This window comes from Syngnathus scovelli, unplaced genomic scaffold, assembly GCF_024217435.2.
Source record: "Syngnathus scovelli strain Florida unplaced genomic scaffold, RoL_Ssco_1.2 HiC_scaffold_30, whole genome shotgun sequence".
Taxonomy (NCBI): Eukaryota; Metazoa; Chordata; class Actinopteri; order Syngnathiformes; family Syngnathidae; genus Syngnathus; species Syngnathus scovelli.
In genome coordinates, this window is record NW_026061392.1 from 571,509 (window position 1) to 597,618 (window position 26,110).

A 26,110-nucleotide genomic window follows, 5' to 3' on the forward strand; every position below is an offset into this window, starting at 1 on the left:
CCGCCGTCAGCACGTCATTCACGCCAGCGTGGCTGGCTTTTTCGCCGTCCGTGGCGGGGCAGTCCCGCTGCGGTAGCGCCTCGTACAACATGGCCTCCAGCTCCAGGATCCTCTGGGCCGCAATCCTCGTCCATCAGTGGTCCGGCGGGAGATTTGAGGGCGGCTTACCTTATGAGCCTGGTCCATGGAACACTTCCTGAAGTCCAACTCTTCATCCAGGTAGCCCTTCTGCTTGCAGAACATATCCTAGCACAGCTCAAGGTCAGAATTGTTGGGGCACATTGCCGGAGTTCCCCTTGGCTGATGTCGCGTGTCTGTCTACCTTCTCACTTTCAATGTCCAACATCTTCTGTTGAAGTGCTGACTTGGTCACTTTGATGTATTCTAACCACTGAGGAAAGGCTGCTGTCACATAAGCAGAATGCGAGAGCGTGCGTGGACGTGCGCGTTACCTTCTCGGTTAGGGTGAGAAGGGTCCTGGCGTGAATCACGACCACCTGCTCCTCGTTGGTGAGATTCTGCAAGAGCCCAAAGGCACAGCGTCAACAAGCTTCTTTCAGCGCAAAGCCTTCCAAAAGTCACATTTGAGCCGCCGAGTCTCGTGGAGTGCGAACATAAGGAGTTCGACATACACTTACGGCGTTATAGCCCAGGATGTCCAGCTTCTTCATCAGATCACTGATGACGATGTCCGGGGGAAAGGCGCAAGGAGCAATGTAAGGTGTTCTGGGACCTCGGGTTAAGGTTAGGGTTGCAAGGGACGCCTTACGTACGCTCACGCCCTCGGCCTCGCAGTAGATCTGCAAAGGGCTGAGGCCGTCTGGGAAACGGACTTGCAGAAACTTCAAGACGGGGGAGCGCCACTCCCTCTCCTGAAAGGCAGAGGCATGCATCCGTCCGTCCGTCCGTCCGTCCGTCCGTCACATCTCTGGCCTCAACACGCTTGTGCGAGTCTTCCCACCTCCAGCTCCAGGATGCGGAACTCAAGCAGTTCGTTTTGGTCTCGGATATCCTGGATGTGCTCTTTCAGACGCGCTTCTTCCGCCTCCATCCGCCTGACCTGAAAAGACAGTCAGACCTCATCTGCGGGGCTTCCCGACAGGTGTGACGCCAAGCGACTCCGCCCAGCGCCTTTCTTTCCGTCACCTTTTCGGCCAACTGCTGATTGCTCTGACGCAGCAGCTGCTTCTCCTCCACCCACTTGACATTCTAGAAGAGACAAACGCGTGGACAGCTTTGGAATGTTGTGTCATTTTCATCCACAAATTCTTTGGTTGACTGGAAAATGACATTTGCTTTTCTCCGCATTTTCCCAGCCACGTTCGGGGGGGGGGGGGGGGGGGGGGGTTGGTCCAGTAATGCCAGACGGATGAGTGACTGAAGAATGTAGCTATTTTGTCTGAGAAAAAGGTGTGCTCATTGATGAGCTTACCTGTCCTTGTTGCTTCAGCGCTGACTCCAGATCTGCTACTCTGCTTTGATAGTGACCCATTTCTACCATCAGCTTTTCTCTGGTCTGAAAGGAGGAGGAGGGAGGCTCCTCCTCCTCCTTTCAGACCAGAGAACACCCGAGGCTGGGTGAGAACGGGGAGGCTGCGACCCGGCCGGGGGTTGCGGGAAGGGGCGCCACCTTGATCTCCTTCTCGGCGTCGTAGTCCCCTTCGCTGGTCTGGGCTAGCAGAGCGTAGGCTCGTTGCAGCGCTTGATATTCTTGCGTCAGCTGGCGGTAGCGAAGCTCCGCCTCTTCATGCACACACCAATGCAACACAGCACTAGTACCAGAATCAGTCAGACCGGCGACAAAGCACCCGCGACGCAAAGACGAGTCCGATTCCAGGCTGAAGAGGAATGTTTGGTGCCAATACGCTGGCAGAAATGGCGGGCTACCTCTTCGGGTTCCGTGTCGGGGGTTCTGTCGGTGTGAAAAGACAAGGACGATCCGTCCGGGTCCACCAACACGTCTTCGTCGTAGCCGTAAAATGTTTCGATGACCTGCGGGCGCGGAAGCAAACATCTCTCTGAACAAACTGAAGCGACACCTCACGATGAATCGACGAGAGGAACGATAGCGAGAAAAAGGCCATTTCATCTTGCGCAACACCAAGCAGCCGCAAACAAACAGACTCACCTTGCAGGACCTCACGCTTTGTTCCTCCTCAGAGATTCTCGACGTCGGTATCGTAGCAGCAAATCTCTCTCCTGTCGACACAAATAATCCGCCTTTGAGATTCTTTGGATGCAAAGGGAACGAACGGCTCCGGCGCAGAAACAAACGCGACTCACAATGACATTTCTGACATGAGCTCCTGTCTCCAGAGCCTGAAAAACACGTCACCGGCGATGATTGGAGGGACGCTCGTCTTTTCCAAAAGTGACAACTACAGGGTGTGTCAGGGTTTTCCAGATTATCTTTATCGTATCATTGTGTTGCTTTGACTTTGACTGCAACCTGTAATAAATAATATTATTTATCCCTTATTTATCCCTATCGCTTATCCCTTCCTACACAAAGTCGTAAAACACCCCTTGCTATGTTTTGACTAGAGGTCAAGGGCTTCCTCTATTCAATCCACTCTTACACCCACCCTGTTTCTCTTAATTAAAATGCTCGTGCAGGAGCCGAGAGTCAGACTTCATTCGTACAACGGATGGACTCTCCACCTGCAGGTGTCCAAAAGAACTTACTTGTCTCCCGTGTGGTTCTTGCAAAATAAGTTGGAGCGAGCGCAACTCTAACAGGGTGCATTTTGCCACTAGCTGCCTACGGACAATGACGTCGCGCTCGCGGCTCATGGTTGACGGGCTGAGCAGCCGGGCAAGTCCGTCGTTTTCAGCGCACAGCGAGTGGCAAAGGCGCGGACAAAACGGGAGCTTTGAGCTGCTGAAAACGGCAAAACAAGTCTAAAGCGTGTTCAAACGCGTGCGCACAATGCTCCTGCTTGAAAGGTCGGAATTTAAGGGGCCAATTTTTTGGATGGCGGCCGCCGGCCAAGCTTTGGACGGAAAAGGTTTCCTGGCGACAGCGAGCGAGCGCGGCGCTGCCGTACGTGCACCGAGTCGCCTGCCTGAAGACCTTGGACAAGTCGTCGATGATGTGCCGCTGCTCCACAACTTGAAGGAACTCCATTTCACCGTCCTGCTGGCCGCAACCGCGGTCCAGGTCATTGAGCGAACTAGGCCTTCTCTGTGGAACACAAATGCAGTGGACTCTGTTGGCACGCCGCCGTTGTCCGCGTCGACTTACCAAGCTTGCCATCTCCTCGTTCTCCTGGGTGACAAAGCGCACTTTGTTTTCAAGGCGACACAGCACCAGCGAGAGTTCTTCATTCTTCCTGCTCAGGCGTTTGTTTTTGTACAGGAGTGGCAGAAACTGGCTTTCTGTTTCTCTCAGTCGCTTTAGCTGCAAGCATGAAGTGCGGGATGTGAAAGACGCACAACACGCGGGCCAGAACGTATCCATTCCTTTTGCATCGGTTTGAACGGAATCGTGGCTTTGGCTCCCAATAAAAGACATCTACCAGGCAACCGACTCGCCGCGCCGCTCAACTAATAAGCAAGCGCAATGGGTGCCTCGCTGGATGGCGCGCATCAAACGTAGCGCAAACCTTCAAGCGTGCCGTCAATAAATTACCAGTTCATTGCGCTCTTCAGAAAGCAGGGCGTTTCGATCCTCCAGTTTCCTGATGACTGCGCTGAGCTCAGCGATTTTCAGATGAAACCGTCGCGTGTCCCGATCCTCCTGAGACTGAAAACGCCCCGCAACACACACACACAAGCACTCGTTCAAAGTTCAAAACTGTTTTTGTGCTACCTTCCTCCAGCAACGAACTAAGTCATGCGTACTGCAAGTGTGTGATGAGGTGGCTTATGCAATGAAGAGGATTGCTAGTAGCGGCGTTGACCCCACTTCCAGGGTAGTTTAGGCCCGCCCTTTGGGAATCCCTCAGGGCAGCGATCTGCTGCTCGGCAGCCTGAGTCTGCAGCTGAAGGCGGTGGACGTGGCCGGCCCCAGGGCTTCATCCAAAACACTAACCGCTCTGTCTTTCAGCTTGATCTCATCCGTCTGGATGTACAAACGGGGAGCGCTCAGGCAGGCGGGCAAACTCATTTGCCAGAATTGTGACAAAAACAAAGAGAGCAACCGGCCAATTTTTTTCTTGAATCGACTAGAACACCTTTGCTGTGACAAAAGCGAAGCGAGCAACCGGACATTTTCTTCTTGTGAAATAGAATAGAATAGAATGCCTTAGGTGTCATTGCACTGCAGGTATACAACGAAATTGGGAACATAGCCACGCACCGCGCATCTGATCAGTCCTACCAGTCGGCGGATCTCCCTCTCGCAGTCTCTCTTGGTTCGGCTCATCTCCTCCCGATGCTGGTGATGAGCCGATCGGAGCTCGGCCGCTCGGGACTGCCAGGCCTGCTGGGCCGCTGCCAGGGCTTCTTCCGCGCTCCTGGTGGAGGCGACACCGCTCGGTCTCCCGACACCGCCGCGTCTCCTCCACCTCCGCCAGCAAAGCGCCCCCCCTCCTCACCTGAGCAGACATTGCGCCACACCGGGCCGTTGAGACCGCAACGGAGCGCCGCGACGCTTACTGGGGACAAGCTACACAATACGGTAGCGGCCGCATCGAAGCCCGACGTGGCGTGCGGATAGTCAGACACGGATAGAGCGGATCACCTTGTCCATGGAGCCGTCCCTCAGGCTGAGGACCAAGGCATTCAGTCGCTGGATCTCTCCATCTTTGATTTTGATCACTCTCATCAGCTCCATTTCATGCTGCCGCAGTAATGTCTCCCTGGTAATGGCTAACTCTTTCTGCTTCTCCTCATGGAGTTTGCTTTTGAGTTCCGTCATGGCGGCGGTGGCACGGTGGTGCTCCGCCCGCAGGTCCTGACTTCTCTCTCTCTCCAGACAGCTGACCTGACATGACTTAGACTTAGACTTAGACAAACTTTATTGTCATCTTGTCTGCACATGGTGCATACAAAACGAAATTCCGTTGCATACGTCTTACAACAAAGTAGTGATATTGCAGTTGAATAGAAGTAACATATCCTATGAAAATATATATATATATATACATATACTATATATATATATATATATATATATATATTAAAAATAAGTATAAAGTGCAGCAGTGATAATTATGCAATAGTGCAAGTAGGCAAAACAGTATTCAAGAGTGTGCAGAGGAATGCTAAACCATGTATTAAACTTCTATTTAAAGGGTTTATACAAGTTCAGTAAAGTTGGTAGTGCGAGATAGTGCAAGATAGAGGTCCGTAGTGTCATAAAGTACAGTTCTGTGAATGTGTGATGCAGAGTTCAGTTTAGAGCTCAACAGTTCTAGTGTTCAACAGTCTGATGACAGCAGGGAAAAAGCTGTTGCAGAACCTGGTGGACCTGCAGCGGATGCTGCAAACCTCTTCCCAGAGGGCAGCAGGGAGAACAGTCCATGGTGGGGGTGTGATGGGTCATTGATGATGTTACGGGCACGGGACATGCAGCGCTGAGATGAAATGTCCTGAATGGAGGGAAGAGGAGCCCCTATGATCCTCTCTGCTGTCCTCACCACTCTCCTCACGTTCTTCCAATCGGAGGCGGTGCAGCCTCCACACCACACAGAGAGACAGCTTGTCAGAATGCTCTCTATGGTGCTCCTGTAGAACGTCCTCATGATGGGTGGGGGCAGGTGGGCTCTCCTCATCCTCCGCAGGAAGTACAAGCGCTTCTGTGCCCTCTTGACCAGTGCCGTAGTGTTCATAGTCCAGGTGAGGTCTTCTGTGATGTGGACCCCCAGGAATTTGGTGCTGCTGACCACCTCCACAGCTGAGCTGTTGATGATCAGTGGAGCGTGGTGAGGCTGTTTTTTCCTGAAGTCGACGATGATCTCCTTCATCTTCTCCTCATTCAGGATCAGGCTGTTTTCTCTGCACCAGCCCACCAGCTGCTCCACCTCCTCTCTGTAGTCCAGGTCGTTGTTGTCTCTGATGAGCCCCACCACCGTTGTGTCGTCTGCTGACTTCACGATGTGATTGGTGGTGAACCTGAGGACGCAGTCGTGTGTCATCAGGGTGCACAGCAGGGGGCTCAGGACGCAGCCCTGAAGGGAGCCTGTGCTGAGGGTGATGACATCAGAGGTGTTCTGTCCGACCCGGACTGACTGAGGTCTGTTGGTGAGGAAGTCTAGCAGCCAGTTGCGAAGGGGGGTGTTGAAGCCCAGGTGTTCCAATTTTCCTACCAGATGCTGTGGGATGATGGTGTTAAACGCTGAGCTGAAGTCCAGGAACAGCCTCCGCACATGGGTGTTCTTCTCCTCCAGGTGAGCCAGGCTCAGGTGAAGAACGGAGGAGATGGCTTCCTGAGTGGAGCGGTTTTGCCGGTCGGCAAACTGGAACGGGTCAAATAATAGGGGGAGTCTGGAAACGATGTGACCTTTAAGCAGCCTTTCGAAGCACTTCATCATAACCGGAGTCAGTGCAACAGGCCGGTAATCATTAAATGAGGTGATTTGAGGTTTCTTCGGCACCGGAATGATGGAGGCAGTCTTAAAGCACGCCGGCACTGTGGCTTGGCCCAGCGAGGTGTTAAAAATGTCTGTGATGACCCCAGCCAGATGACTTGCACATTCCCTGAACACACGCCCAGGAATGTTGTCCGGGCCAGGGGCCTTACAGGGGTTGACTCTCCTCAGGGTCTTCAACACATCGGCGGAGTCAAGGCAGAGTACCTCCTCTTCCTGATGGGGGACAGTTTTAACTGCTGGAGTGCCGTTTAGTGCCTCGAACCTCCCAAAGAAGTTATTTAGACCATTTAGAAAGTCAGCATCAACTACACCCACCGGGGGGGGGGGAGGGTGAGTTGTCGTCTGTAATCGCCCGTATGCCTTGCCACATACTCCTGATGTTTTTGACGTCGTGGAAACGATCCTGAAATTTTCGACTGCGGTCTCGCTTCGCTATCCTGATGGCACGGTTCAAGTTGACTCTCGCTGTCCTCAGTGTCTCCTTGTCGCCAGACTTGAAGGCAGAGTTCCGCGCTCGTAGCGTTTGACGTACCTCCTCAGTCATCCAGGGTCGTTGGTTGCCCCGGGTGATGATATTCTTAGTGGTGCTGACGTCCTCGGTGCATTTGTTGATGTAGGCTGACACAGTCATGGCACACGCATGTCTAATCTACATCGGGAAAACTGGGAGGGAGGGAGGCAGGCAGGGAGGCAGGCAGTGTCTGTCTGTTGAGGTTTTCACCTTGTTCTTCTCCTGCTGAAGTTCTAACTGGACGTCCATCAGTTTGGTTCTCAGCTCGTCATTGGCGGCCTGAAGGGCGTCCGTTCGCTCCGCCTTGGCCCGCCCTGCCGGAGCTCGTTTGGACATCTCTTACTCGAGTCTCGCCCGGTCGTCAGTCAGAGATCACAACATTTGTACCTGGAGAGCACAAACGCAGCGCTGTTTTCCACTGGCTTCGAACTCAACTTCAATCGGTACCGTAACTTACAACATCATAAACATAGAACTAGCTTGACTTATTCATTGAATAAATGCATTTGGTTCTTCAAAACTGCATCACGCAACATAGCGTGACCGAGACGGCCGTTATCCACCTGCGTGAAGTTATTTGGTGAAATGAATGAGATGTTTAAGACACCATCGTTCTGTCTCTATGTAGATGAAGGGAAATAATCGATTGCTGAAGGTCCAAAGGTGTTGTGATAAACAAATAAACATATTAGTGATTAGTGACATATTTGTGATAGACATATTAGGCAGGATAATCACATATGTTAACGTGACTGCCCACACTGTATTTATTTATGGTTATTTGTTAAATCGAGTACTGTTAGACATGAAATAGGAAGTGTTTAACATAAATGGAAGACGAAAGGGGTACTCACCATTGTAGCTCCTGCTGGTCAATGATACGAGCCTCTTCTTGCAGTGGAAAACATACAGCCAACAAACACCGTGGAACCTAAAGGAATGAAATTAAACATTAACATTTAGCCTCAACCAACATTCACAGATACAACGCAACGCAAACTACACAAACGTAAATCTTTTTAAACACAATGAGTTGTACTTACCGTGTACGCTCTAGACGGTCCACTTGCAAGCAGAAAATAAAGATATTTCTGTTGATAATCGTCGTGTTTGTATCCGGTGTCTCGCTCAAGGCCATTGCGCCCACAGATTTGAATTTTGGCGAGAGTTCAGCCTATTGACGTCATTTCCGCGGTGTAATACCCGCATATCTGAAACGGCAAAGTTAAGAGTAGAGTTAAATAAAGTTTTTAGTCAACGCAATAATTTACAACCGTTGACCAGTCGAAATAATCGTCGAAATTTGGCGTCTGTGGCTGGAAGCAGACGCCGAGTTCGACATTCCTCCCAAACGCCACACTCCCTCGCTTTTCAGGGCTAAAAAAAAACAGTTGTAATTACCTTGTACGCTCTAGACGGTCAAGTTGCAAGCTGAAAACAAAAATATTTGCCTTGTAAGTCATCGTGTTACTAACCGCTGTGTCTTGTTTGCCAGAATTGCCGCTTTCCTACTTCCTGTTGCAAGCCACGCCCACGGATTATAATTTTGCCGTGAGTTCCGCCTATTGACGTCATGTCCGCGTGACATGACTGCGACGAAATATTATCTAAAACTGTTTGTGCGGTATTGTGTTGTTCTGTGCGGTATTGTGTTATTCTGTGCGGCGTCGTGTTGTTCTGTGCGGCGTCGTGTTGTTCAGTGCGACGTTGTGTTGTTCAGTGCGGCATGGTGTTGTTCAGTGCGGCATGGTGTTGTTCAGTGCGGCATGGTGTTGTTCAGTGCGGCATGGTGTTGTTCAGTGCGGCATAATGTTGTTCAGTGCGGCATGGTGTTGTTCAGTGCGGCATGGTGTTGTTCAGTGCGGCATGGTGTTGTTCAGTGCGGCATGTTGTTCAGTAAGCCATAATGTTGTTCAGTGCGGCATGGTGTTGTTCAGTGCGGGATGGTGTTGTTCAGTGCAGGATGGTGTTGTTCAGTGCGGCATGGTGTTGTTCAATGCGGCATGGTGTTGTTCAGTGCGGGATGGTGTTGTTCAGTGCAGGATGGTGTTGTTCAGTGCGGCATGGTGTTGTTCAATGCGGCATGGTGTTGTTCAGTGCGGCATGGTGTTGTTCAGTGCGGCATGGTGTTGTTCAGTGCGGCATGGTGTTGTTCAGTGCGGAATGGTGTTGTTCAGTGCGGCATGGTGTTGTTCAGTGTGGGATGGTGTTGTTCAATGCGGGATCGTGTTGTTCAGTACGGGGTGGTGTTGTTCAGTGCAGGATGGTGTTGTTCAGTGCAGGATGGTGTTGTTCAGTGCGGCATGGTGTTGTTCAATGCAGGATCGTGTTGTTCAGTGCAGCATGGTGTTGTTCAGTGCAGCATGGTGTTGTTCAGTGCGGCATGGTGTTGTTCAATGCGGCATGGTGTTGTTCAGTGCGGGATGGTGTTGTTCAGTGCGGCATGGTGTTTTTCAGTGCGGCATAATGTTGTTCAGTGCAGCATGGTGTTGTTCAGTGCGGCATAATGTTGTTCAGTGCAGCATGGTGTTGTTCAGTGCGGCATGGTGTTGTTCAGTGCGACATAATGTTGTTCAGTGCGGCATAATGTTGTTCAGTGCGGCATGGTGTTGTTCAGTGCGGCATGGTGTTGTTCAGTGCGGCATGGTGTTGTTCAGTGCGGCATGGTGTTGTTCAGTGCAGGATGGTGTTGTTCAGTGCAGGATGGTGTTGTTCAATGCGGCATGGTGTTGTTCAGTGCGGGATGGTGTTGTTCAGTGCAGGATGGTGTTGTTCAGTGCGGCATGGTGTTGTTCAGTGCGGAATGGTGTTGTTCAGTGCGGCATGGTGTTGTTCAGTGCGGCATGGTGTTGTTCAGTGCAGGATGGTGTTGTTCAATGCGGGATGGTGTTGTTCAGTGCGGGATGGTGTTGTTCAGTGCAGGATGGTGTTGTTCAGTGCGGCATGGTGTTGTTCAATGCGGCATGGTGTTGTTCAGTGCAGGATGGTGTTGTTCAGTGCGGCATGGTGTTGTTCAATGCGGCATGGTGTTGTTCAATGCGGCATGGTGTTGTTCAGTGCGGCATGGTGTTGTTCAGTACGGCATGGTGTTGTTCAGTGCAGCGTAATGTTGTTCAGTGCGGCATGGTGTTGTTCAGTGCGGAATGGTGTTGTTCAGTGCGGCATGGTGTTGTTCAGTGCGGGATGGTGTTGTTCAGTGCGGCATGGTGTTGCTCAGTGCGGCATGGTGTTGCTCAGTGCGGCATGGTGTTGTTCAGTGCGGGATGGTGTTGTTCAGTGCGGCATGGTGTTGTTCAGTGCGGCATGGTGTTGTTCAGTGCGGCATGGTGTTGTTCAGTGTGGCATGGTGTTGTTCAGTGCGGCATAATGTTGTTCAGTGCGCCATAATGTTGTTCAGTGCGGCATGGTGTTGTTCAGTGCGGGATGGTGTTGTTCAGTGCAGGATGGTGTTGTTCAGTGCGGCATGGTGTTGTTCAATGCGGGATCGTGTTGTTCAGTGCGGCATGGTGTTGTTCAGTGCGGCATGGTGTTGTTCAGTGCGGCATGGTGTTGTTCAGTGCGGCATGGTGTTGTTCAGTGCGGCATAATGTTGTTCAGTGCGGCATAATGTTGTTCAGTGCGGCATAATGTTGTTCAGTGCGGCATAATGTTGTTCAGTGCGGCATAATGTTGTTCAGTGCGGCATAATGTTGTTCAGTGCGGGATGGTGTTGTTCATTGCGGCATGGTGTTGTTCAGTGCGGCATGGTGTTGTTCAGTGCGGCATGGTGTTGTTCAGTGCGGGATGGTGTTGTTCAGTGCAGGATGGTGTTGTTCAGTGCGGCATGGTGTTGTTCAATGCGGCATGGTGTTGTTCAGTTCGGGATGGTGTTGTTCAGTGCGGCATGGTGTTGTTCAGTGCGGCATAATGTTTTTCAGTGCGGCATGTTGTTGTTCAGTGCGGCATGGTGTTGTTCAGTGCAGCATAATGTTGTTCAGTGCGGCATGGTGTTGTTCAGTGCGGAATGGTGTTGTTCAGTGCGGCATGGTGTTGTTCAGTGCGGCATGGTGTTGTTCAGTGCGGCATGGTGTTGTTCAGTGCGGCATGGTGTTGTTCAGTGCGGGATGGTGTTCAATGCGGGATCGTGTTGTTCAGTGCGGCATGGTGTTGTTCAGTGCGGCATGGTGTTGTTCAGTGCGGCATGGTGTTGTTTAGTGCGGCATGGTGTTGTTCATTTCGGCATAATGTTGTTCAGTGCGGCATAATGTTGTTTAGTGCGGCATGGTGTTGTTCAGTGCGGGATGGTGTTGTTCAGTGCGTTATAATGTTGTTCAGTGCGGCATGGTGTTGTTCAGTGCGCCATGGTGTTGTTCAGTGCGGCATAATGTTGTTCAGTGCGGCATAATGTTGTTCAGTGCGGGATGGTGTTGTTCAGTGCGGGATGGTGTTGTTCAGTGCGGCATGGTGTTCAATGCGGAATGGTGTTGTTCAGTGCAGGATGGTGTTGTTCAGTGCGGCATGGTGTTGTTCAGTGCGGCATAATGTTGTTCAGTGCGGCATGGTGTTGTTCAGTGCGGCATGGTGTTGTTCAGTGCGGCATGGTGTTGTTCAGTGCGGCATGGTGTTGTTCAGTGCGGCATGGTGTTGTTCAGTGTGGCATGGTGTTGTTCAGTGCGGCATGGTGTTGTTCAGTGCGGCATAATGTTCAGTGAGGCATAATGTTGTTCAGTGCGGCATAATGTTGTTCAGTGCGGCATGGTGTTGTTCAGTGCAGGATGGTGTTGTTCAGTGCAGGATGGTGTTGTTCAGTGCGGCATGGTGTTCAGTGCGGGATGGTGTCTTTCAGTGCGGCATGGTGTCGTTCAGTGCGGCATGGTGTCTTTCAGTGCGGCATGGTGTCGTTCAGTGAGGCATGGTGTTGTTCAGTGCGGCATGGTGTTGTTTAGTGCGGCATGGTGTTGTTCAGTGCGGGATGGTGTTCAGTGCGGCATGGTGTTGTTCAGTGCGGTATCGTGTTGTTCAGTGCGGTATCGTGTTTCTCAGTGCGGTATCGTGTTGTTCAGTGCAGTATCGTTGTGTTGTTCGTATTGTGTTGTGTTGTTCGTAATGTGTTGTGTTGTTCGTATTGTGTTGTGTTGTTCGTATTGTGTTGTGTTGTTCGTATTGTGTTGTGTTGTTCATATTGTGTTGTTCATATTGTGTTGTTCATATTGTGTTGAGTTGTTCGTATTGTGTTGTGTTGTTCGTATTGTGTTGCCTTTAACACTTAGCCTCTAACACTTAGCCTCTAACACTTAGCCTCTAGCATCTAGAAGGTAAATAAATAGGAAGGAAGGACTCACCGGTGACGTCTTCGCCCACGTCCAAGCGTTGTACTTTGTATTTTCATCCTTCTGACAGTGGAAAACATAGCCAACAAACACCGTGGAACCTAAACGAATGAAAGAAAACTATCATTTGGCCACAACCAACATTCACAGATACAACACAATGTGACGTGCGGGGTTGAGGTTAAAGGTTGAGTGAAGGGCCCTCGTTTTAAACTACTTTTTTGAAAAGGATTGGGAACAAGTAAGACGTATTTAATTTATTTAATGGGAAGTAGTAAGAGCTATTGAATTTAATCTATGTATTATATTCTATTGTATTGTATTCTGTTGTATTCTTTTGGATTGTATTCACACTAACCCCACTAAAACTTCAGCCCACAAAAACTCGCCTCTGGCGCCTAGCCTCTGGCACTTAGCCTCTAACACTTAGCCTTTAACACTTAGCCTTTAACACTTAGCCTTTAACACTTAGCCTTTAACACTTAGCCTTTAACACTTAGCCTTTAACACTTAGCCTAGAAGGTGAATAAATAGGGTTAAAGGTTGAGTGAAGGGCCCTCGTTTTAAACTACTGTTTTGAAAAGGAGTGGGAACAAGTAAGACGTATTTAATTTATTTAATGGGAAGTAGTAAGACTTATTAAATTTATTTAATCTACTTTTCTTCCCAGGCAAAATTTGATGTGCTGCAATTCCAAATTTCCAAAGTGAATGAAGGAATGAAGTCCTTTAAATTATGATTTTGTATAAATACTAGGCATAAACACAAAATCGACGGCACAAAATGGGCAGACTTTACTTGTTTGAAAAGGACTGGTTACAAGACAGACTTTTTTAATTTATTTAATGGGAAGAAGACTTATTTAGTTTAATTGATCTATTTTTGTTCCCTGGCAAAATTCGATTTGCTGCAATTCCAAATTTCCAAAGTGAATGAAGGAAAGAAGTCGTTTAAATTATGATTTTGTTTAAATACTAGGCATAGACACAAAATCTACGGCACAAAATGGGCAGACTTTACTTGTTTGAAGAGGACTGGTTACAAGACAGACTTTTCTGATTTATTTAATGGGAAGAGGACTTATTTAGTTTATTTAATCTATTTTTGTTCCCTGGCAAAATTGGATTTGCTGAAATTGTATTTTGCCAAATCTCGATTTGAGACCTGATAGGAAGTATTAAACGCTTAGTTAAATCAATACAAGTTGGTAATAAGAGCGAGTAATGTTGGTTGAACCGATGAATGAAGGTTGAAAGCAATTTAAATTATGACTTTGTATAAATACTAGATATTAACAGAACATCTACTGCGCAAAATGGGCAGAGTTTACTTGTTTGAGAAGGAGTGGTTTATTCAAAACTAAGATTTATGTAATCTGTTTGTTCCCAGGCAAAATTGGATGTGATGCAATTCCAAATTTCACCACATGATGGTGCCCAATTTTGACTTCATAGGACATATTAAACACTTAGCTTGTTATTATGTTCAAGGTAATCAGATTTGTTTATCATTCTAATGGCCTCTTCAAAACTATTCTGGATTACTACTTTGGATCTATTCTACATTACTTGGCAACAACATACTCTGTAACAGATTAGGCAGTATAATCACATATGTTAACTTGAGAGTGCCCACACTCAATCTACTTATCGTGATGTGTTAAATCAATTACTGTTAGACATTATTTGTCTGATAATCTACCAAATCTTTGAAGTGAAGAATTTGTGATTTAATTAATAGCTTGTTCAGGGTAATCAGACTTGTATATAATTCTAATGGCCTTCTTTTGAAAACTATTCTGAATTACAACTTTGGATCTTATATTACTTTGCAACAATCTACTCGGTGACAGATTAGGCAGTATAATCACATATGTTAACTTCAGTGCCCACACTGTATTTATTTATGGTTATTTGTTAAATCAAGTACTGTTAGACATGAAATAGGAAGTGTTTAACATAAATGTTATGGCTACTCACCATTGTAGCTCGCTCCTGGTCAATGATACGAGCCTCTTCTTGCAGTGGAAAACTTGCAGCCAACAAACACCGTGGAACCTAAAGGAATGAAATTAAACATTAACATTTCGCCTCGACCAATTTTCACACGTACAACGCAACGCGGCTACACTTCTGCTATTACAAACGTAAATCTCCTTAAACACAATGAGTGTTACTTACCGTGTACGCTCTAGGCAAAATTGGATGTGATGCAATTCCAAATCTATCTGAAACGGCAGTTAAAAGTAGAGTTACATCAAGTTTTCTTTTTTAATCAACACAATCATTTACAACCGTTGACCAGAAAGAATCGTCGAAATTCGACGTCCCCCACAAACGCCACGCTCACTCGCTTTTCAGGGCAACAAAAGTACTTCTTTTTAAAAACGATGAGTTGTACTTACCGTGTACGCTCTGGACGGTCCAGTTGCAAGCAGAAAATAAAAATATTTCTCTTGTTAGTCGTATGTTACCATCCGCTGTGTCTTTGTCAACATCGCCGCCGTTTTCCTACTTCCTGCTGCGAGCCACGCCCACGGATTTAAATTTGGGCGGAAGCTCTTTCCATTGGCGTCGTTTTCGCGTATAGCAAATCCGATTGGTTGGGAAGGGGGCACGGTTATGCAGCCGAGGGGTCCTGTGATCGGTGGGATGTAAAGTAGGCGTCGACGTCACGTCCGCGTCACGTGACCACGACGTGGCAGACGTCATATAGCAACCGCTGTTTTGTTTAGTAGACTTACAGTTGTTATGCATTGACATAATGGCGCACACACCAAATAGATTTAAATAAATTAAATAATTCTTCTGCCCACTCTCTTTTAAACAAGTTAACTCTCCCCGCGGATTTGAATTCCGGCGAAAGTTACGCCCATCGACGTCACGTATGTCACGTGACCACGACGTGGCAGATGTCATATAGCAACCGCTGTTTTGTTTAGTAGATTTACAGTTGTTATGCATTGGCATAATGGTGTGCACTCAAAATAGATTTAAATAAATTAAATATTTCTTCTGCCCACTCCCTTTTAAACAAGTTAACTCTGCCCACGTCCATTGACGTCTTGTCTGCGTCACGTGACCACGACGTAGCGACGTCATATAGTAACCGCTGTTTTGATCAGTAGACTTACAGTTATTATGCGTTGACATAATGGCGCACTGGTTAGCATGGCCACCTCTTAAGCATGATGTTGCGGGTTCGACGCCTGATCAATGTTAGCATGGAGTGAGCTGAAGTGCATGGCGCTGAAGATTTGAATCTTTGAAATGCGCTGAGGTCTGACATATCAGGCAGAATGGTTTGCCATCACGTTCAACAAAAAATAGAAACTTTCCCACTCTGATTAAAACGTCCTGTGTTCATCTACGTATTTTCGTTTTGCTGTGCATCTTTTCCCTGCCATTTCGAGAGCCCAATTGACACTCATAGTTTAAAGAAATGTGTTTGCCCATCCTACTTTGTGGAATTTCACCACATGCGCTTTTGACCAAAATACCAAATTGAACTGAAGTGAAGCCAACACGCACAACCCCCCCCCCCCACACACACACACACAAATGTTGATATGAACATAAAAGAGCCGCATGCGGTTCGGGAGTTGCGGCTTGGCCAAACCTGTACTATACAACTTTATTTGTATAAAATTTTCACAACAGCTGTCACACAAACAAAGCGGGAAAAACCGAAGACGTGCGTGTTCCGCCCACGCTGGATTTATTTGCACCTTTGAAAAGACACCGTATTGCCGCAGATGTGGCAAAGAGTACTTTTGGGCATCTGAGACGGAAGGATGTCCAAAGCATCACGTCACCTGCTCTGGTAGGCATGGTGGTGGGACGTTGAGGTCAACCGCTTTGGGGTTGGCTGAATCTTTGATCGCAGGATGCCACACACTTGAAGACAGAAGCAGAAAAGCAGAGCTAAATGCAAAATGTACTCACCGGTGACTCCAATTTTTTTCCCCCCTGAAGAAACAGCTGGACGGGTGGCCCCGGCTGGCCAGTGGGACTCTTGTTATTCTGACCCTTTTTAGTGCGCGTTTGGGGCAACAACCGTTTTTTGTGGCGCTCTCTTCTGGTTCAAAAGTGCCCTGCATGTGAATTTGCTTTTCCTGCCTTCTGATTGGATGAGCGCCGGTGTGACGCGGTGCCTCTGTCACCGTGGCGGGGGGTATACGTTGGCATCGGAGCGTCTGCCAACGTCTGAGACCGGCTGGCAGTGTATCGGAGGTGTCGAGTGCGGTGCCGCTGGAGCTCACTCACCAGCTGGTGTTAGGGCCACAGAATGAAGGCCAAGGAGAAGAATAGAAAGAGAAACAGAAACTTCTCCTCCAATTGTTTGATTTGTCTCTTCTGAGCTTCGATGAATTCTTTCAGCTCTTTGTTCCTCTAGGACGGACAAATGGAAAGTGGCATTCAAAAGCCAGTAAGCGTGCAAGTAAGTGCCGGGCTGGCTTTGGGCCCTTACCTGTTGCGCGCTGTGCAGCAGATCCATTCTCTCTTGGAGATTGCAAGCGTCGCGCTCCCTCAACTCGCACATCAGGGCTCGCTTCCATTGGTCCACGGCGCTCCTAAGCTCTTCTCTCTGATCCGCCGTCAGCACGTCATTCACGCCAGCGTGGCTGGCTTTTTCGCCGTCCGTGGCGGGGCAGTCCCGCTGCGGTAGCGCCTCGTACAACATGGCCTCCAGCTCCAGGATCCTCTGGGCCGCAATCCTCGTCCATCAGTGGTCCGGCGGGAGATTTGAGGGCGGCTTACCTTATGAGCCTGGTCCATGGAACACTTCCTGAAGTCCAACTCTTCATCCAGGTAGCCCTTCTGCTTGCAGAACATATCCTAGCACAGCTCAAGGTCAGAATTGTTGGGGCACATTGCCGGAGTTCCCCTTGGCTGATGTCGCGTGTCTGTCTACCTTCTCACTTTCAATGTCCAACATCTTCTGTTGAAGTGCTGACTTGGTCACTTTGATGTATTCTAACCACTGAGGAAAGGCTGCTGTCACATAAGCAGAATGCGAGAGCGTGCGTGGACGTGCGCGTTACCTTCTCGGCTAGGGTGAGAAGGGTCCTGGCGTGAATCACGACCACCTGCTCCTCGTTGGTGAGATTCTGCAAGAGCCCAAAGGCACAGCGTCAACAAGCTTCTTTCAGCGCAAAGCCTTCCAAAAGTCACATTTGAGCCGCCGAGTCTCGTGGAGTGCGAACATAAGGAGTTCGACATACACTTACGGCGTTATAGCCCAGGATGTCCAGCTTCTTCATCAGATCACTGATGACGATGTCCGGGGGAAAGGCGCAAGGAGCAATGTAAGGTGTTCTGGGACCTCGGGTTAAGGTTAGGGTTGCAAGGGACGCCTTACGTACGCTCACGCCCTCGGCCTCGCAGTAGATCTGCAAAGGGCTGAGGCCGTCTGGGAAACGGACTTGCAGAAACTTCAAGACGGGGGAGCGCCACTCCCTCTCCTGAAAGGCAGAGGCATGCATCCGTCCGTCCGTCCGTCCGTCCGTCCGTCACATCTCTGGCCTCAACACGCTTGTGCGAGTCTTCCCACCTCCAGCTCCAGGATGCGGAACTCAAGCAGTTCGTTTTGGTCTCGGATATCCTGGATGTGCTCTTTCAGACGCGCTTCTTCCGCCTCCATCCGCCTGACCTGAAAAGACAGTCAGACCTCATCTGCGGGGCTTCCCGACAGGTGTGACGCCAAGCGACTCCGCCCAGCGCCTTTCTTTCCGTCACCTTTTCGGCCAACTGCTGATTGCTCTGACGCAGCAGCTGCTTCTCCTCCACCCACTTGACATTCTAGAAGAGACAAACGCGTGGACAGCTTTGGAATGTTGTGTCATTTTCATCCACAAATTCTTTGGTTGACTGGAAAATGACATTTGCTTTTCTCCGCATTTTCCCAGCCACGTTCGGGGGGGGGGGGGGGGGTTGGTCCAGTAATGCCAGACGGATGAGTGACTGAAGAATGTAGCTATTTTGTCTGAGAAAAAGGTGTGCTCATTGATGAGCTTACCTGTCCTTGTTGCTTCAGCGCTGACTCCAGATCTGCTACTCTGCTTTGATAGTGACCCATTTCTACCATCAGCTTTTCTCTGGTCTGAAAGGAGGAGGAGGGAGGCTCCTCCTCCTCCTTTCAGACCAGAGAACACCCGAGGCTGGGTGAGAACGGGGAGGCTGCGACCCGGCCGGGGGTTGCGGGAAGGGGCGCCACCTTGATCTCCTTCTCGGCGTCGTAGTCCCCTTCGCTGGTCTGGGCTAGCAGAGCGTAGGCTTGTTGCAGCGCTTGATATTCTTGCGTCAGCTGGCGGTAGCGAAGCTCCGCCTCTTCATGCACACACCAATGCAACACAGCACTAGTACCAGAATCAGTCAGACCGGCGACAAAGCACCCGCGACGCAAAGACGAGTCCGATTCCAGGCTGAAGAGGAATGTTTGGTGCCAATACGCTGGCAGAAATGGCGGGCTACCTCTTCGGGTTCCGTGTCGGGGGTTCTGTCGGTGTGAAAAGACAAGGACGATCCGTCCGGGTCCACCAACACGTCTTCGTCGTAGCCGTAAAATGTTTCGATGATCTGCGGGCGCGGAAGCAAACATCTCTCTGAACAAACTGAAGCGACACCTCACGATGAATCGACGAGAGGAACGATAGCGAGAAAAAGGCCATTTCATCTTGCGCAACACCAAGCAGCCGCAAACAAACAGACTCACCTTGCAGGACCTCACGCTTTGTTCCTCCTCAGAGATTCTCGACGTCGGTATCGTAGCAGCAAATCTCTCTCCTGTCGACACAAATAATCCGCCTTTGAGATTCTTTGGATGCAAAGGGAACGAACGGCTCCGGCGCAGAAACAAACGCGACTCACAATGACATTTCTGACATGAGCTCCTGTCTCCAGAGCCTGAAAAACACGTCACCGGCGATGATTGGAGGGACGCTCGTCTTTTCCAAAAGTGACAACTACAGGGTGTGTCAGGGTTTTCCAGATTATCTTTATCGTATCATTGTGTTGCTTTGACTTTGACTGCGACCTGTAATAAATAATATTATTTATCCCTTATTTATCCCTATCGCTTATCCCTTCCTACACAAAGTCGTAAAACACCCCTTGCTATGTTTTGACTAGAGGTCAAGGGCTTCCTCTATTCAATCCACTCTTACACCCACCCTGTTTCTCTTAATTAAAATGCTCGTGCAGGAGCCGAGAGTCAGACTTCATTCGTACAACGGATGGACTCTCCACCTGCAGGTGTCCAAAAGAACTTACTTGTCTCCCGTGTGGTTCTTGCAAAATAAGTTGGAGCGAGCGCAACTCTAACAGGGTGCATTTTGCCACTAGCTGCCTACGGACAATGACGTCGCGCTCGCGGCTCATGGTTGACGGGCTGAGCAGCCGGGCAAGTCCGTCGTTTTCAGCGCACAGCGAGTGGCAAAGGCGCGGACAAAACGGGAGCTTTGAGCTGCTGAAAACGGCAAAACAAGTCTAAAGCGTGTTCAAACGCGTGCGCACAATGCTCCTGCTTGAAAGGTCGGAATTTAAGGGGCCAATTTTTTGGATGGCGGCCGCCGGCCAAGCTTTGGACGGAAAAGGTTTCCTGGCGACAGCGAGCGAGCGCGGCGCTGCCGTACGTGCACCGAGTCGCCTGCCTGAAGACCTTGGACAAGTCGTCGATGATGTGCCGCTGCTCCACAACTTGAAGGAACTCCATTTCACCGTCCTGCTGGCCGCAACCGCGGTCCAGGTCATTGAGCGAACTAGGCCTTCTCTGTGGAACACAAATGCAGTGGACTCTGTTGGCACGCCGCCGTTGTCCGCGTCGACTTACCAAGCTTGCCATCTCCTCGTTCTCCTGGGTGACAAAGCGCACTTTGTTTTCAAGGCGACACAGCACCAGCAAGAGTTCTTCATTCTTCCTGCTCAGGCGTTTGTTTTTGTACAGGAGTGGCAGAAACTGGCTTTCTGTTTCTCTCAGTCGCTTTAGCTGCAAGCATGAAGTGCGGGATGTGAAAGACGCACAACACGCGGGCCAGAACGTATCCATTCCTTTTGCATCGGTTTGAACGGAATCGTGGCTTTGGCTCCCAATAAAAGACATCTACCAGGCAACCGACTCGCCGCGCCGCTTAACTAATAAGCAAGCGCAATGGGTGCCTCGCTGGATGGCGCGCATCAAACGTAGCGCAAACCTTCAAGCGTGCCGTCAATAAATTACCAGTTCATTGCGCTCTTCAGAAAGCAGGGCGTTTCGATCCTCCAGTTTCCTGATGACTGCGCTGAGCTCAGCGATTTTCAGATGAAACCGTCGCGTGTCCCGATCCTCCTGAGACTGAAAACGCCCCGCAACACACACACACAAGCACTCGTTCAAAGTTCAAAACTGTTTTTGTGCTACCTTCCTCCAGCAACGAACTAAGTCATGCGTACTGCAAGTGTGTGATGAGGTGGCTTATGCAATGAAGAGGATTGCTAGTAGCGGCGTTGACCCCACTTCCAGGGTAGTTTAGGCCCGCCCTTTGGGAATCCCTCAGGGCAGCGATCTGCTGCTCGGCAGCCTGAGTCTGCAGCTGAAGGCGGTGGACGTGGCCGGCCCCAGGGCTTCATCCAAAACACTAACCGCTCTGTCTTTCAGCTTGATCTCATCCGTCTGGATGTACAAACGGGGAGCGCTCAGGCAGGCGGGCAAACTCATTTGCCAGAATTGTGACAAAAACAAAGAGAGCAACCGGCCAATTTTTTTCTTGAATCGACTAGAACACCTTTGCTGTGACAAAAGCGAAGCGAGCAACCGGACATTTTCTTCTTGTGAAATAGAATAGAATAGAATGCCTTAGGTGTCATTGCACTGCAGGTATACAACGAAATTGGGAACATAGCCACGCACCGCGCATCTGATCAGTCCTACCAGTCGGCGGATCTCCCTCTCGCAGTCTCTCTTGGTTCGGCTCATCTCCTCCCGATGCTGGTGATGAGCCGATCGGAGCTCGGCCGCTCGGGACTGCCAGGCCTGCTGGGCCGCTGCCAGGGCTTCTTCCGCGCTCCTGGTGGAGGCGACACCGCTCGGTCTCCCGACACCGCCGCATCTCCTCCACCTCCGCCAGCAAAGCGCCCCCCCTCCTCACCTGAGCAGACATTGCGCCACACCGGGCCGTTGAGACCGCAACGGAGCGCCGCGACGCTTACTGGGGACAAGCTACACAATACGGTAGCGGCCGCATCGAAGCCCGACGTGGCGTGCGGATAGTCAGACACGGATAGAGCGGATCACCTTGTCCATGGAGCCGTCCCTCAGGCTGAGGACCAAGGCATTCAGTCGCTGGATCTCTCCATCTTTGATTTTGATCACTCTCATCAGCTCCATTTCATGCTGCCGCAGTAATGTCTCCCTGGTAATGGCTAACTCTTTCTGCTTCTCCTCATGGAGTTTGCTTTTGAGTTCCGTCATGGCGGCGGTGGCACGGTGGTGCTCCGCCCGCAGGTCCTGACTTCTCTCTCTCTCCAGACAGCTGACCTGACATGACTTAGACTTAGACAAACTTTATTGTCATCTTGTCTGCACATGGTGCATACAAAACGAAATTCCGTTGCATACGTCTTACAACAAAGTAGTGATATTGCAGTTGAATAGAAGTAACATATCCTATGAAAATATATATATATATATACATATACTATATATATATATATATATACTATATATATATATATATATATATATATATATATATATATATATATATATATATATTAAAAATAAGTATAAAGTGCAGCAGTGATAATTATGCAATAGTGCAAGTAGGCAAAACAGTATTCAAGAGTGTGCAGAGGAATGCTAAACCATGTATTAAACTTCTATTTAAAGGGTTTATACAAGTTCAGTAAAGTTGGTAGTGCGAGATAGTGCAAGATAGAGGTCCGTAGTGTCATAAAGTACAGTTCTGTGAATGTGTGATGCAGAGTTCAGTTTAGAGCTCAACAGTTCTAGTGTTCAACAGTCTGATGACAGCAGGGAAAAAGCTGTTGCAGAACCTGGTGGACCTGCAGCGGATGCTGCAAACCTCTTCCCAGAGGGCAGCAGGGAGAACAGTCCATGGTGGGGGTGTGATGGGTCATTGATGATGTTACGGGCACGGGACATGCAGCGCTGAGATGAAATGTCCTGAATGGAGGGAAGAGGAGCCCCTATGATCCTCTCTGCTGTCCTCACCACTCTCCTCACGTTCTTCCAATCGGAGGCGGTGCAGCCTCCACACCACACAGAGAGACAGCTTGTCAGAATGCTCTCTATGGTGCTCCTGTAGAACGTCCTCATGATGGGTGGGGGCAGGTGGGCTCTCCTCATCCTCCGCAGGAAGTACAAGCGCTTCTGTGCCCTCTTGACCAGTGCCGTAGTGTTCATAGTCCAGGTGAGGTCTTCTGTGATGTGGACCCCCAGGAATTTGGTGCTGCTGACCACCTCCACAGCTGAGCTGTTGATGATCAGTGGAGCGTGGTGAGGCTGTTTTTTCCTGAAGTCGACGATGATCTCCTTCATCTTCTCCTCATTCAGGATCAGGCTGTTTTCTCTGCACCAGCCCACCAGCTGCTCCACCTCCTCTCTGTAGTCCAGGTCGTTGTTGTCTCTGATGAGCCCCACCACCGTTGTGTCGTCTGCTGACTTCACGATGTGATTGGTGGTGAACCTGAGGACGCAGTCGTGTGTCATCAGGGTGCACAGCAGGGGGCTCAGGACGCAGCCCTGAAGGGAGCCTGTGCTGAGGGTGATGACATCAGAGGTGTTCTGTCCGACCCGGACTGACTGAGGTCTGTTGGTGAGGAAGTCTAGCAGCCAGTTGCGAAGGGGGGTGTTGAAGCCCAGGTGTTCCAATTTTCCTACCAGATGCTGTGGGATGATGGTGTTAAACGCTGAGCTGAAGTCCAGGAACAGCCTCCGCACATGGGTGTTCTTCTCCTCCAGGTGAGCCAGGCTCAGGTGAAGAACGGAGGAGATGGCTTCCTGAGTGGAGCGGTTTTGCCGGTCGGCAAACTGGAACGGGTCAAATAATAGGGGGAGTCTGGAAACGATGTGACCTTTAAGCAGCCTTTCGAAGCACTTCATCATAACCGGAGTCAGTGCAACAGGCCGGTAATCATTAAATGAGGTGATTTGAGGTTTCTTCGGCACCGGAATGATGGAGGCAGTCTTAAAGCACGCCGGCACTGTGGCTTGGCCCAGCGAGGTGTTAAAAATGTCTGTGATGACCCCAGCCAGATGACTTGCACATTCCCTGAACACACGCCCAGGAATGTTGTCCGGGCCAGGGGCCTTACAGGGGTTGACTCTCCTCAGGGTCTTCAACACATCGGCGGAGTCAAGGCAGAGTACCTCCTCTTCCTGATGGGGGACAGTTTTAACTGCTGGAGTGCCGTTTAGTGCCTCGAACCTCCCAAAGAAGTAATTTAGACCATTTAGAAAGTCAGCATCAACTACACCCACCGGGGGGGGGAGGGTGAGTTGTCGTCTGTAATCGCCCGTATGCCTTGCCACATACTCCTGATGTTTTTGACGTCGTGGAAACGATCCTGAAATTTTCGACTGCGGTCTCGCTTCGCTATCCTGATGGCACGGTTCAAGTTGGCTCTCGCTGTCCTCAGTGTCTCCTTGTCGCCAGACTTGAAGGCAGAGTTCCGCGCTCGTAGCGTTTGACGTACCTCCTCAGTCATCCAGGGTCGTTGGTTGCCCCGGGTGATGATATTCTTAGTGGTGCTGAGGTCCTCGGTGCATTTGTTGATGTAGGCTGACACAGTCATGGCACACGCATGTCTAATCTACATCTGGAAAACTGGGAGGGAGGGAGGCAGGCAGGGAGGCAGGCAGGGAGGCAGGCAGGGAGGCAGGCAGTGTCTGTCTGTTGAGGTTTTCACCTTGTTCTTCTCCTGCTGAAGTTCTAACTGGACGTCCATCAGTTTGGTTCTCAGCTCGTCATTGGCGGCCTGAAGGGCGTCCGTTCGCTCCGCCTTGGCCCGCCCTGCCGGAGCTCGTTTGGACATCTCTTACTCGAGTCTCGCCCGGTCGTCAGTCAGAGATCACAACATTTGTACCTGGAGAGCACAAACGCAGCGCTGTTTTCCACTGGCTTCGAACTCAACTTCAATCGGTACCGTAACTTACAACATCATAAACATAGAACTAGCTTGACTTATTCATTGAATAAATGCATTTGGTTCTTCAAAACTGCATCACGCAACATAGCGTGACCGAGACGGCCGTTATCCACCTGCGTGAAGTTATTTGGTGAAATGAATGAGATGTTTAAGACACCATCGTTCTGTCTCTATGTAGATGAAGGGAGATAATCGATTGCTGAAGGTCCAAAGGTGTTGTGATAAACAAATAAACATATTAGTGATTAGTGACATATTTGTGATAAACATATTAGGCAGGATAATCACATATGTTAACGTGACTGCCCACACTGTATTTATTTATGGTTATTTGTTAAATCGAGTACTGTTAGACATGAAATAGGAAGTGTTTAACATAAATGGAAGACGAAAGGGGTACTCACCATTGTAGCTCCTGCTGGTCAATGATACGAGCCTCTTCTTGCAGTGGAAAACATACAGCCAACAAACACCGTGGAACCTAAAGGAATGAAATTAAACATTAACATTTAGCCTAAACCAACATTCACAGATACAACGCAACGCAAACTACACAAACGTAAATCTTTTTAAACACAATGAGTTGTACTTACCGTGTACGCTCTAGACGGTCCACTTGCAAGCAGAAAATAAAGATATTTCTGTTGATAATCGTCGTGTTTGTATCCGGTGTCTCGCTCAAGGCCATTGCGCCCACAGATTTGAATTTTGGCGAGAGTTCAGCCTATTGACGTCATTTCCGCGGTGTAATACCCGCATATCTGAAACGGCAAATGTAAGAGTAGAGTTAAATAAAGTTTTTAGTCAACGCAATAATTTACAACCGTTGACCAGTCGAAATAATCGTCGAAATTTGGCGTCTGTGGCTGGAAGCAGACGCCGAGTTCGACATTCCTCCCAAACGCCACACTCCCTTGCTTTTCAGGGCTAAAAAAAAACAGTTGTAATTACCTTGTACGCTCTAGACGGTCAAGTTGCAAGCTGAAAACAAAAATATTTGCCTTGTAAGTCATCGTGTTACTAACCGCTGTGTCTTGTTTGCCAGAATTGCCGCTTTCCTACTTCCTGTTGCAAGCCACGCCCACGGATTATAATTTTGCCGTGAGTTCCGCCTATTGACGTCATGTCCGCGTCACATGACTGCGACGTAATATTATCTAAAACTGTTTGTGCGGTATTGTGTTGTTCTGTGCGGTATTGTGTTATTCTGTGCGGCGTCGTGTTGTTCTGTGCGGCGTCGTGTTGTTCAGTGCGACGTCGTGTTGTTCAGTGCGGCGTGGTGTTGTTCAGTGCGGCATGGTGTTGTTCAGTGCGGCATGGTGTTGTTCAGTGCGGCATAATGTTGTTCAGTGCGGCATGGTGTTGTTCAGTGCGACATGGTGTTGTTCAGTGCGGCATGGTGTTGTTCAGTGCGGCATAATGTTGTTCAGTAGGCCATAATGTTGTTCAGTGCGGCATGGTGTTGTTCAGTGCGGGATGGTGTTGTTCAGTGCAGGATGGTGTTGTTCAGTGCGGCATGGTGTTGTTCAATGCGGCATGGTGTTGTTCAGTGCGGGATGGTGTTGTTCAGTGCAGGATGGTGTTGTTCAGTGCGGCATGGTGTTGTTC

The 26,110-nt window shown here is 49.5% G+C and overlaps 1 long non-coding RNA gene and 2 pseudogenes across 1 annotated transcript; all 3 read right to left on the reverse strand.

Annotated features, from left to right (window-relative positions):
* Positions 1-967: 967 nt before the first annotated feature.
* Positions 968-4,447, reverse strand: LOC125966009 (janus kinase and microtubule-interacting protein 3-like; annotated as a pseudogene).
* A 2,466-nt stretch (positions 4,448-6,913) lies between these two features.
* On the reverse strand, positions 6,914-7,979 carry LOC137840006 (uncharacterized). The gene is made up of 3 exons (XR_011086394.1): positions 7,902-7,979; positions 7,258-7,434; positions 6,914-7,154 (listed from the first exon to the last, which is right to left on the reverse strand). It is a non-coding gene; the product is annotated as an uncharacterized lncRNA (long non-coding RNA).
* Positions 7,980-16,630: 8,651 nt separating this feature from the next.
* LOC125966010 (janus kinase and microtubule-interacting protein 3-like) lies at positions 16,631-21,389 on the reverse strand (annotated as a pseudogene).
* Positions 21,390-26,110: the final 4,721 nt, after the last annotated feature.